Source organism: Dromaius novaehollandiae, chromosome 6 (genome assembly GCF_036370855.1).
Source record: "Dromaius novaehollandiae isolate bDroNov1 chromosome 6, bDroNov1.hap1, whole genome shotgun sequence".
Taxonomy (NCBI): Eukaryota; Metazoa; Chordata; class Aves; order Casuariiformes; family Dromaiidae; genus Dromaius; species Dromaius novaehollandiae.
Genome location: NC_088103.1, coordinates 40879733 through 40892720, shown reverse-complemented (window position 1 = coordinate 40892720; position 12988 = coordinate 40879733). Strand labels below are relative to the sequence as shown.

At 41.5% G+C, this 12988-nt stretch overlaps 1 long non-coding RNA gene across 1 annotated transcript; it reads left to right on the top strand.

The window, feature by feature from the left end:
- Positions 1-10463: 10463 nt before the first annotated feature.
- Positions 10464-12988, top strand: LOC135328810 (uncharacterized). The gene is made up of 3 exons (XR_010389847.1): positions 10464-10552; positions 11717-11771; positions 12909-12988. It is a non-coding gene; the product is annotated as an uncharacterized LOC135328810 (long non-coding RNA).

Sequence of the window (12988 nt, the reverse complement as noted above, 5' to 3'; positions counted from 1 at the left end):
CTTCCATGGTGTGGCAGAGCAAGCGACATGCTAGTGAGGGAGTTCTCCAAAGTGGAGTTCTGCCCTTATAAATTGCCCCGCCTGAAAGCTATTTGGTCGTTGCTCAACACACCTTGTTATAGCCATACTTGACAGCAAAATGACAGAAGATGTGCCCTTGTCAAAAAATGTTGTAGCCATGTCAATAAACAGCTCTCTTCTGAATTCTGCATCTCTGGGAAAAAGGCTTCCTTTCGCTAAAAGACGTTTTGAAACAGCTCTTTAAAATGCAATGTCTTTACTACCTGTACTGAGTGACTCTGAATTCCAGGTGTTTCTATAGGAAACAGGAGCCCTTCACCCAGGAGCTTCCTAGGTTTGCACCTAGCAAATTTCAACTTTTTCTTTAAAAACAGTTGAAGTTTTGCCTCTACAGCTCTCGTTTCAGTTCCTGCCAAAAGTGCAGACTCTAGTACAGGTTTCGAAAGTTGATCTTCTGCAAGCATTTGCTTTACTTTTTTTTTTTTTTTTTTTTTTTTTTTAGTGCTTATTTTACCTTTTCTTAATGTTCTGAATGCATTTTTTTAATCTTAATAAAAGGCAGTTTAAATAAATGGTCCTGTTCCATCCATTGCTATGGTACCCATCAGGGAAATCAATAAATGAAGCAAATATTGTTAGAAATAAGCAGGCCAAGGAAAAAATGTAGGTGAGTTTTGTAGTATCATTCACTCACATAATGGTAGTCTGCAGTAATGTAGGCAAGAACAACAGTATTGACTTTTAATCCATTATGAACCAAGGTGTTAGCTTCATTGCATGGTCTTATTTTCATTTTTTAAAACTTCTCAGCAGCTTTTAATACTTTACATCTTCATTAAGGATTTTAAAAGCAGAGATCTTTGCTTACATTTAAAATACTTTCCCAGTGCTGTGATGAAGCACAGTCACTTGCTAATGGATTTCTGAATGCCATTTTCATTATAATATTTTTATAAGACCCCTCTCTTCCTCTATTATTACATTTGCTTTTGTAAAATGGTTGAGACTGCTCATCATGTACTTTAGGTCTTTTAAATATTGTTCCTGTTTACCATTATGGGAGAGAGTTGGTATTTTATTTGTGTAAGAATAAAATCATAATCCAGTTCATATCTGGCAGCTAAGTGCGTTTATGCAGCACCTACATTTACTCCCAGGACGGATAATAGGCCATCCTCCTTCAGCATAAATCAGTCATGCAGTTAACTTTGAACTATACACACATAATATTGTCTGAAGCATTAGTCAATGCAGTCTTTATATTTCTAAGTGTCCAGGCATTCCATAATGCCACAAAAGTAAACTGAACTGCATAGGATAAGTGGCGTTACTTAGGGGAGTTGAAGTATCGACAGCTTGAACATCTCAGGCCTCACTCCATAGCTTTTGCACTCTGCGTAGTCAGCCTTGCAGCATAAGGGGAGGGAGGGTGAAAAGTTGCAGTGTCCTGTCCATGTACAGACACCTGTGGAGAGGCGGCCTCCTACTCAGAGTAGCTCCTAACAGCTGGAGAGGCACATGGTTGTCTTAGTTTGGGCAATCTCAGGTGATTCCCTGTTATTAGGAGGGAGGCTCTCACTCGCTGTGGCTCAGAGATCTCCCTGCCAGGCTAGAAGCCTTGGTACAGAAATAGGCAGCCCTTTGTTTAATGGATCAGCCCACAGGCTTGATTCCAGTCCAGCAAGACACCACTAGCTCTGTGGCAGCTGGGGTGCCCCTGAAGGCAGCCCTTCCTGATGGCACTCAGAGCAGCAGCTCAGGGGACTGGGGCGGAGGGCCCGGATGCTCCCAGTTCCACACAGCAACCTGGGGGTGGGAACAGCTTTACTGCCACTGTTGACCAGACTAGTGCCACGGCAAGTAAATGTCTGATGACTTTTTGGCAATTCCTCCCAGGTGTTCAATATGCTCTCTTCACTCTAAAACGTAGCATTAGATTCTCTCCTGATCTATATCAAAACAAAGGGGGGAAGCAATTGTTTTTGTTATAACACTAATATTTCAAGAGTAGGCTCTCTGTCACTGTCCTGTATTGCAGTCTTCTTTGTTGATTCAATTTTGTGGAAGCTAGAGCTGTGTTTTGTTCCCTAGGTATAGTTCTCCAAGTTGATGTCAATAGTGATGCACTTCTATCTTAAATAAGAACAATCTAAAATGCATGTGGTCCCTGGCTGCCCATAATATCCAGCAATTCTATTTAAATAATGGCTAAGAATGACTGTTTTAAATATCACTGATGTTGAGCTGAGATACAGATTTTTATTACAGAGCTTTAGTGATGTATTTTTACTAGTGTTTTTCAGTTACTCCTGTCCTAGTATGTCAACAAGCTGACTTGGCTGCTCTGGGTTTGCTTCAATGTGTAGAAGTCAAGGAAGGGAAAGCAATTCTTGGGCTCAATGAGATTTATACAGCACCTTAATGCATCTTTTAACTGATCTGTCAGAAACATTTCAGACCTATTAATCCTGAAAATCTTCTTTCAGTTCATCTGCCTGATTCACACTGATAGGTGTCCTCTCCTGGAGCAATGATAACAATGCTTTATAGAATTCCTGCATAGTTAAAAGCAGATGGAACCGCTATCAGGGTGATGAATCCAACACGTTGAATGTGCCAAAGCAAGGACAAAAGGCCCAGAGCCTTGAGCCTGAGAGCTGCTGATAGGCAAAAGGAGATGGAAAAAGAAGCAAATGAGGCTGTCTAATCACAGCACTGGTAGCACTTCTTTTCTACCATTCTCTATTCGCGTTGTCTATTCAAGCTCTCTCCCTTTTTTTTCTTGGGGGGTGGGGAGGTGGAGAAGCTTAACCTATACTGTCTGTAGGAGTTTCTATGGCAGCTAGAATGACAAGCACAGGGCTCAGCTAGAGCCCTTAGGGGTCATTGCAGCAACAGAAACAATAGATTATCGAACACGAGCCTGCGAAATTTCAGGTGGAAACTCTACTCCGTAAACGGTGGGTGGTGGGCCTTACGAGCACAGTGGACTTGGAACTTGAAGGTACCTAGAAAAATATCAGATCAGGGTCATGCTTTCAATCTGCTGAGTGGGGGAAAGCCATGAAGAGGGGAGGAAGGCAGGGGGAGACAAAGTACACATTAGAAGGTTGTTTCTTATTATGCCACCTAGCTGAACTCGTACTCATTCCTATTGTAATCTGATCTGGTCTTTCATTTCAACTTGATTCCCCTGTTCTGCATATGCTACTTTCTCACTTGGACTACCTGATTATTTGTAGACGTCCTGAACTTGATATGGGCCCACTGAGGTAGGCAGCATTGTCCTAGACATCAAAGAACTGAATGAACTGGATATTTTGAAGATATTTTCCTCATATGTGCCTTGATGAAAGGATGATTTTCTGATGTCTGACAAAAGCCAGCTGGCTCTTAACCTGGAACTCCAGGCTAAGACGTTTCAAAAGCGTTACTTGGATACTGACTATACAGACTAGATACAAAGGAAAACATAATGGAGCATTAGAAATAGCAGAACTAGAAAACTTGTGTTTACTGAAAGAGTGCCTGACTTCTAGTAGCTCAGGATGTGTGGGCATGTGTTCTGGTTTGACAGCATAAGAAACAAGACCGAAATACAAATACTGACCTGTTCGTCTCTAAGTGGCAAGCTCAGCCTGGGTTAAGATGACGATTATTTATTCACTAAATGTATATGGCTTCTAGAAAGACAAAAAGATACTGGCATCTGTCAGCACTGCTGACTTGTATAAAAGAAGTTGTGCATAGAACAAAATTTGCAGTACTTTTTAACTACAGTCCTCTGTTCCTTAGCAGAAATAGTAAGAATAGAGACTAACTTGCCACTGCTGTACGCTAAAGACTTTATCAGGTCTGGATGGGCTTGAGACATCCTACTAACTCTGATAAATCAGGCCTTTATGTCTACAGAATAGTCAGCAGTCCAGAAGAGAGTTGGATTGAGGTACTGGCAGTTAAGTCTTCAGCCTACGGAACTGTAGCACAGCAGGGTCTGGATGGCTGCAACAGAGCTGCCTCGAGCTCCTTACATGTCAAGACAGTGTCATGTTGGCCTGCCAAAACTATGTCTGAGAGATCATCTCCTAGCAGAGTACTCTGATGTCTACAGCAAAGCCAGGATGGGAAGGGAGCTCATAAGCCTACTGTGCCAGCTCTCCACCAGCAGGCGAGACCTCCTCAGACCAGCAGGGATTCACAGCTCAGCAGCTGTTGTTAGTTTCCAGACTGTTTTTGCTGACAGATTTGGTTGGAGGATCTGCCCCTACTTCTATAAAATATAGCTAATTCCTTTATAAAAGTCAAAGGCTGTTTTATGACAGAACAGAACATGCTGTTACAGACCAGCTAGTCAAGTTGGACTGTGTCCCACCCTATGCACAACTGACCGTGTTTTTTACTAACCACACCAGAATGCCTTCTTTACCAGCTTAATAAACACGTGCTAGTTAAACAGATAGTTCTTCAGACACTGTAGGAAGCAAAATATAGAAGTATTTTTGCCAAGCATTTGTTCCAGAGAAATCTGCTACTCAGTAAAGACTGCCAGTTCTTGGCTGTCCTACTGCCTCCAGACAAGCTCAGAGGCATGTGTGAACGTGCGCGCATGCACGTGCGTGTGCGTATGTTCAGTGGCGGCAGCGGGGACATCGGTTCTTGCGAAAGCTGTTGTAGCTTAGGCTAATTCATAAAGTCTAGGGACCCAGAGACAGAATGTAAGTGGTTACGCAGCATTTTTCTTACAAGGTTATGCTACGCCTATTTCAAAAGCTAGACCATAAATGTCTGAGAGCTGGACCAGGGCTTTACAGTATAAATTGTTAGGATGAATTTTCTGCCTCAGTAGTCTCACGTGAGCAGTGCCACAGGAATGGATGATCTGATTTCAGTGATGACAAGGAAGGAAGTAGCTCTATCTTCCGCTCTCAGAATGGGGTGGAACTGCTCAAACGTAACTGTAATCCTCTCATCAGACAGGACTGCATGTTACACCACCTCAAGCTAATAGATGGGTTAATGCCCCCTTTACTGGGCTCCCTTTTCCCTCCCTCCCTCCCTCCCTCCCTTCCTTCCCCCACCTGCCACCATAAATTTCTGCCTGAGTAAAGAATTGTCAAGATTAAGTCCTTTGTTTAGAGCACTCAGACCCAAATCTTTTCTTCACAGACAGACTGTTGAGTGCCTAACTTGCAATCCTTGAATGGGTAGTTATTTTGTGTTTGTCTTACAATACCACCTAGAGGCCTTAGCTGACTTAAGGCTGATAGATGCTCAGCTTTTTCTGAAAATTGCAATCTTTGAGATTTTTCTCTAACTGGATGCTCCTGAAATGAAAGCCACAGGAAGACTAGCCACACGGGGGTTGTTTTGTATTCTCCCTGGCAGAGGTCAGAGCAGTTACACCAGTATTACTGAGCTGTGCAAGCCTCTCACAGCAGGGATCGCTTTTTGTGGTGACAACTTTATGTGAATGTTCTGCTCCAGATGTGAGTTACTTCAGTAATAAAAGGGGATGTGACCCTCACACTGCTCTCAGGCTACCCTTCAGGTATGGTTCAGAGTTAGAAGACCGTTAGGAATACAGTCCACCTGGCTATTAAGTTTGAGAGTATTTTGCATCAATATCTGAAAAATCTAAACAGAGAATGAAAATGTGCTGAAAGAGTGGATCAAGTTATACAAAGAGTAACCCAGTTTACAGAGTAGCCAACAGCAGGAAATACGACTGTTTCTTACTATATCTAGAGTGTGTTATTTGCCTAGCTAACACTATGGTTTCAGCTTTCACACAGATCTTCGTCAGAGCACTGTGGCACCGGGCTTAGGCTGGTGGAAATGAGCTCCCTTCCAATATTATTTCCTAACATTTAGGAAGTGGGACAGGCTTTTTTATGTAGCCAGGAATGGTGCTTTTATTCTGCCTGGGATTTCTTGATTCTTTGTTTTGAAGTGTGCGAGAAGAGTCCTTAACATCACCTGACTTGCTCAGAAGGTCTTGTTTTTAGTTCATTTGGGCAACTGTGAATGACTAAGAGGAAGAAAGTTCTTACTTTGTGCCACAAATACAGTTCTAAAATTAGACCTTTTCTCCCAAATTCCAGAAAAATTCTACATTCAGTGTAGAAAAATACATTAAATTGTCAACAAACAATAAAAAGGCTCTTAGATAATGCAAATTGTAAACTTGACATAGAAAAAATACCATGTTGATTCTATGCTGCCTTAACTGCCTCTTGCAGGCTCCAGTGGTTACTTGCCTATCTTCCAGCTCCTGCAACAAGATGAGAAGAGCCACTACGTATAATCACAGTGGAAGGAACAAAGCAGGGTCCCGTGGGAAAAATAATCATGTCATCACATACCAAAGACTGCATCCTTGTGTGTGCAGCTAAGGTAAAACAAGCAAAATTTGCAGTGGGAACCAACTTGCAAGCATTTCAGAGTTGGGTAGTACCCGATGTTACCTTTCTGAATGCTGTTTCTTAAGTTTTAACATATTAAAAATTGAGGGATGGAGGGACAGGAGGCAGATAGAATAGTCTGGAGCTTCCCCATAACATGAATGGTCAGCAAGGATGTATTTTTCAGAGCCACTGCGTGGAGGGGCCAGTAGCAAGAGAAGGTGGCTCATGGCATTGTAGACGCCCCACAGGAGGTGATGGAGACACTTGTTTCTTTGCTGTCTGCTGGGCAGTGAAGGAATCCGAGTCTCAGAAATGATGGGGTCAGCTCCAGTGGGGCAAGGTATCCTGGTGTTACAGACCCCTCTGCCTCTCTTCCATTGCAGCTCACCTGTCCTGCCCAACTGCTCCCCCTTCCTCTGTCTATCCTCTCATTTCCATCCCCTCCTCCCTAAGTGGTTTCCTCTCCTACCCACTCAGTCTACTGCTGACTACAGCCCCCATGTAGGCCATCTGCTCTTGCCCCCCTGTCCTGGTCTTGCCTTTCTCCTCCCCCTTGCTTCAGGCCTTTTCTAATCCACTCCCCTCTGCCTCCTGCTACCCTCTTCCTCTTTCCCTGGCTTCCTCCCAGTCTTTCTTCATGCAGGCGAGCCAGCTTTCCCCACCACACTGAGCAGGTGCCAGAAGGGGGAGCACAGGAAAGGGTTCCTGTACCAGCCCCCGCAATGGAAGGGAGCTGCTGTAGGAGAAGGTCTGCCGGTCCTGCAGCCCTGGGGAACATGTTCAGCCATGCTGGGGGAAAGCCTTGCGGAGACCTGGGAGTCTGTGCCATGTCCCTGCTGCTTCCTGCGAAGGCAAAAAGGTTGTCGCTGCCAGGCAGCTCCAACTCTGACGGTGCAGAGGGCCACGCTTCCCAAGATGCCCCACTCCCTTTCTCCTAGGCTTCTGCCTTGGCAAAACTGAAACATATGGCTGAGGCATCTTCTGGCCGCCACAGTGACCCCTGGCCAGATTTTAAGAGCCTGCTGCAACGTGGTGAGATGCTAGAGCTTTTCAACAAAATGACAATCAGATTCATTTTTTCATAATATATCCAGAATCGGTGGCACTGTAAACACTGAAATAATCCCCAATTTCAGCTTTAGGCAGAAACTAGCCAGCAAAATCTTTAGTCCAAATCATTAATTTTTTGCAATGTTATGAATAAAAGCAAACTATTCCTTATAATGACATGTCTCTGGAACCTTGACTTGCATTACATTTAGTGTGAAACCATTTAGAGCATGTACAAAAGTGTTTTGATTCCCATGCATTTTTATATAGACATATGAGGCTGTATTCTTGTAGGGAGTATCAAAAAATTAGTCAATTTTAGTTTTTTTTTAATTTGTTCTATGGCCTCTAATTGAAAATCCCTGTGTATAACCTTCTTTAAAAATAAATACCTACATACCACCCACCGACCAAACCTTTTTCAGTGTCTGTAGCCTTTGGCATTACATATGAGATCATCTACTAAATGGTTTTAAGAGCTGTTTTTCGTCAGTTTTCAGGGGCACTTAGCATCAGCGCAGCCCATCAGTGTCAACACCTTTGGATTTAGGCCTTAAATGAAACCAGCCAGGGAAAGATCTACTCTTTTCAGTTTCCTTATTTGAAGCATAACATTTTTAAGATTAAAGATAATCTATTTTGTTTGAACTCCTCTACAGAATTTCAGATCAGGAATGCAAAACCAGGATTATTTTAAGTATCTCAGCTGGATCTCTGTACATCTTCATTTAAGTGATCTGATCTCCTGCACTGGCATCTTCTCTTCTCTTCCATTTTGTCAAGCACTTTTCTATTTAACCTGTGATGACTCAGAGTTTAACACTTGGCCCTTTGCCTATGAATGTGCACAGCAGCAGCACTAGTGCCTACAAGGGCAGCAGTGGAAATGCCACCCTAAAGAGTCATAGTGTGAAGAAGTCACCATTTAACACAACAACTGCTTCATTGCACTGGCTTGATAGCCAACCCTTCTAGTGGGCTGTAGGATGATGCCAAATGCACAGTGACATAAAATGCACTGGTCAAATTTGTGATCCGAAGAGTGTGCTCATTCCCATGTGCTCCCACTCTTCCCAGATTTGAAATATGGGTTTAGAAATACTGCTTGTGTCACACTTATGAATATGAATTTTCTCCAAGTGTTTTTATCTTATCAAGCAATGCTTTGTAAAACCAAGGCAATTTACAGATCCTTCTTACTTTAGGAACAGAAAGGGAAAATAATAGAATAAAGGACTGGGTATCTGCCTTAGCTTCTAGCACAGAAGAGCAAGTGGCTACCATAGCAATGCGAAGAAGAATTTAATATTCTGTGTTTTTAGAAGACAATCAACAATGTCAAACATTGTTATTTCACATACAAGCTAGTTTGAGGACCTGATGACAGTAGGAGATGGAGACATCTTAGATGATGGCAGTGGAAAGATTTGCTGTAAAAATGGGGATAGTGTCTTAAAGTAGCTTGAGCCTTGCTGAGGTAAACAGCTTTTCAACCACTACAGGTCAGGGTTGCGGATCAGAGACCACAGCTGTAAGTCTTAATTGAGACAGTTAAGTCAGGAGTATCCAGCACAAATCAGATCACAATCAGATCTCATTCTGAATTTCTCAGCTGAATGCATTTGGGGGGAATATTAAAGATGGCTATTCTGAAGGCTGCAGTGGCACTGTGTTTTGTTCAGATGAACGGCTTACAGAATTTCTCTGTTCCTTTCTATCTTTTATCCTTGGGAATAGTGTTCTCATTGAACCTTTTAGATTATTAATGCTTATCATTATCTAAATTGCTTTTTGTCTTTCAGTTATTGCTGCCTCTTATTGTAGGCGGTGTTCATAGGAACTTCTTCCAGGGAGAGAGAAACGATGACTAAACCTTTGTTTGCCTTTCCATCTTCTTGATTTTAATAAGACATGAAAGGCAAAAATCTGGGACATCTGTTGTTTCTTTGAGCCATTTCCACAAAGACATTAGATAGCATTTCAGGCACTCAAGTGACAAAACAACTCACCTTGTGAGAATGCTGTGTTTTATTAGCAGATTGTTGCATTGCGCGTGTTTTATACAATGTAGTCAGTAATTTTTTCTGAGACTTCCTACAATTTTCCACTATATTCTCATATGATTTTATGGGATTTTCTTATATATGAGTAAAGTTATGGTTGATATTTGGAACATGAAGGAAGTTAGTTAAAAAACAGAATTAATCCCTGAAATAATCTTCTGTTCAGACCTAGAGATGTAGCTAACACATGGTTTGCCATCTACTTTAACTGACACACCTTAAGGTAGACTCAGTATACAAACAAAAAGCACTGGTACAGTAAGAACATACTCCTAACACCAGAAGTAGTATATATTATCACCCAAGGAACAGCACGAACTTTACTTATTAACATGAGGCAAATCAAGAGTAATTATTAAGTCAAGATGATTACTGAATACTAATGCTGGTGGGGCAAGCAGAATTTTTGCCCCAAATGTTTGCTTTAAGGTCTTCTTCTATAGCCTGTTTTGGTAGGGAAGACACAGCTTCCTGGAGACTCCAGTTAGTGGAATGACCTCTGGCTAAAACACTCCAAAGTGGACTGGGTGGATATGTTGCCCTGAGAGGTCTTCTCCATTTTCACTGTCTGTGATTCTAGGTTTCACACGAAGTGGGAACTTGCAGCAAACTCTTGCTATAGATCTTGAAAAGCTTTATAACACTGAGATGCTACACTGCAAACCCCAGCTCCAGCTGACCCATGTGGCTAGTTCCTTTGAGAGGCCAAGGGCTCATAGAAATGAATCCCTCTCTATAGGCTCCAAGAGCAGGGATTCCTCTTAAACACTTTGAGCCAAATTCATTCCTAGTAAAACTCTACTGCAAACAGTCTTTTTTCCCCCTCTCTCCTGACTTATATGTTTTGAAACTCTTGAAATTTCTAGGGCAAGAAAATAAATCTGACTCATTACCCAATTTCTCTATCTCTGTCTATAGGTTTGCCAGGAACAGTGCTCGAAGGTACAATAGGAGTTGCCCTGTGGTAGTTCAGATCAGCAAAATGAAAAGTGTTGCAAGGAATACATTTCTTTGGTACGTGGTGATGAAAGGTTGGGTAAGTGGGGGGAAAAGAGTTGTTCTCTGATATCTTTATGGAATAAAATTTGCTTACTCCTTAGTCCTTTTACTTGCACCTTGTTGAAGGACTTCCAGGAACGTTAGCTAACCTGATGGAAATCCTAATGGCAGCTTTGAGCATTGTCTCTGGCTCCAAATTCTTACAAAGAGCCCAATTTTCTACTGGCATGAATTGTTACGTCTCTGCCAAACACATGGATGCCATGGTGATTTTTATCAGCAAAGTATGTGGCATAATTATCTTAGTTTAGCAAGTGTGGTCAAGTGGTGTAATGCAGTCCAACACTGTATGAAGAATTCATGTGACAGCTTTGTTTTGCAAGAAGGGAGTGGAAAGATTTGTTGGAAGGAGAGCCCACATGCTCTTTAATTCAAGGAACTAGAATCTGATCCTAATCATGTAGTGCAAACAGAGGTAGTGCAAGTACCAGAAAATGGACAAGTCTGCAACAGGAACAAAAACATCAGCCACTGTTGAGCTGTATGCAAAGTTCAAGACAGAGAGAGAGACAGAGAGAGAGACACATAAACAAAGTGGCTATGGTTGCACATAAATACTTGATGGAATGTGTGTTGAGAAAGCAGGGCAATGGGTTATTTCTCATAAACTGAGAAATTGCTTAATATAGATGAAATGAATTGCCCTTCCTGTAGAGATTAATTATGAAGATAACTTTACCTAGCAGTATAATAAAGATTCAGGCAAAATAACAGTGTCATTGAATTCAAAAGCTATGCATAATGAATGGTCTATTAACATGCTATGATCAGTAGTACCAAGAGACCTTGACTGTTGTATAGGAATGTACTTAGGCTTCTAACTAACTGATTTTGCTATTTAGTTTGAGATGATGTTACGTGTTTATCAAAGAACAAGGTCTAAAATAGTAGTGTGAGCTTCAGGAATAACTTACCAAGAAATAACTATTTTTTATGCAGTGATACTTCATTATATTGCTGTATATTCTTTCCCTAAAATTTCTCCAGTGATAAACATCTGCTCATTCTGAAATCTGATACTTACATTGTTTCACAATGAAATTATAAGCACAGAGATGCTTGCTCCTGCACTGCTAAGATTTTTTTCACCTAAGCTAATACATCATTCCTTCTTCCTAGGAGAAAAGATGGCTTCTTTACTGTTGTCATTTATCATCATCACATAACCTGTCAGGTAACACACTATAACTGTTTAAAGATATCAGAACAAGGACTATGGGGAGTAAATGCTGTTAAAATATTTGCAGATGAGCAATATGTGGACCAGATTCTTGTTGATAAACAATTTTTTAATTTTTCAGAGAGCTGGTAGAGTGGTAAAGTAACTTCTTTTGTATCGGACAGCATCAGGTTCTCCATCAAACAGATACTTCCACATGCAGTCTCACCAGCTAACCTCTTCTCTTTGCAGAATACCGTACAAGAGGGAGCATTTGACTGGATGTAGCAAGAGAGGGAGAAGGTGTAGAATGTCACCTTTTAGCAGCTTTCTTAGCATAGAGCTGTTTGGCCCGTCTGCACAACAAGGGGACATTTTATAAGTAAAAGATTATTAAAACTATCTATCTAGAAATGGTAGGAGAACTAATACACTGCAGAATTTGCTTTATACATCAAAAAAGAATTCAACTAACACTTAATAAGCAATATTCAATGTTAAAATTTCCATTTGAAACAATGTGGAATAGGTTTGGGAACTGTAAAAAGAGCTACAGAGCCGGTACTGGCAGAGCTATTGGTGAGATTTATTTTTAATGACTCAGGTAACTGGGACAAGATTTGGAGGATGTAACATCGACAGCAAAAAATATATTGCAACTGCTTTAAAGAAGTGACATGGTGCCTAAGCCAGGGACCCATTCCTTCACGAAAAACAGAAACAGAGTTTACTGAGTAAAGACAGTAACTTAGGTTCTAGAGTGATTGTAAAACTCCTGGCCACAACACATTTCTTCCTGTAACATTCGTGTGCAAAGCCCCTGTTCTCTTCTCTGACTGTCTATTTTTTCCAAAGAGCTGAGGAATAAAATAGTGCATCCCTTGATGGGAACTCCAGAAGATCACACACAAGCTGCTGCAAAACTTGTGAGGGTTAACATAGCCATTGGACTGTGATACTAGTGAAACAGGGTCCCGTGTCTCAGGAAAGAGGTCTGGAGAGTGAATTGGTATCTAGCTCTCCAAATGTGTGATATTTCTCTCTGCCAGGCTGGAAGCAAATGACATTTCAGATTTGGTCCATAATAACATAGTGAATCACTTCTGAGCTATTTGCTATCTCTGAACATGTGTGTCCTTTACATGTTGGCAGGTGTTCACTTCTCAGTGGGCCAAACTCATTGCCAGTCTGTGCTTGCAGATAAAGGAAGCACCTATTTCAACCAAATTATG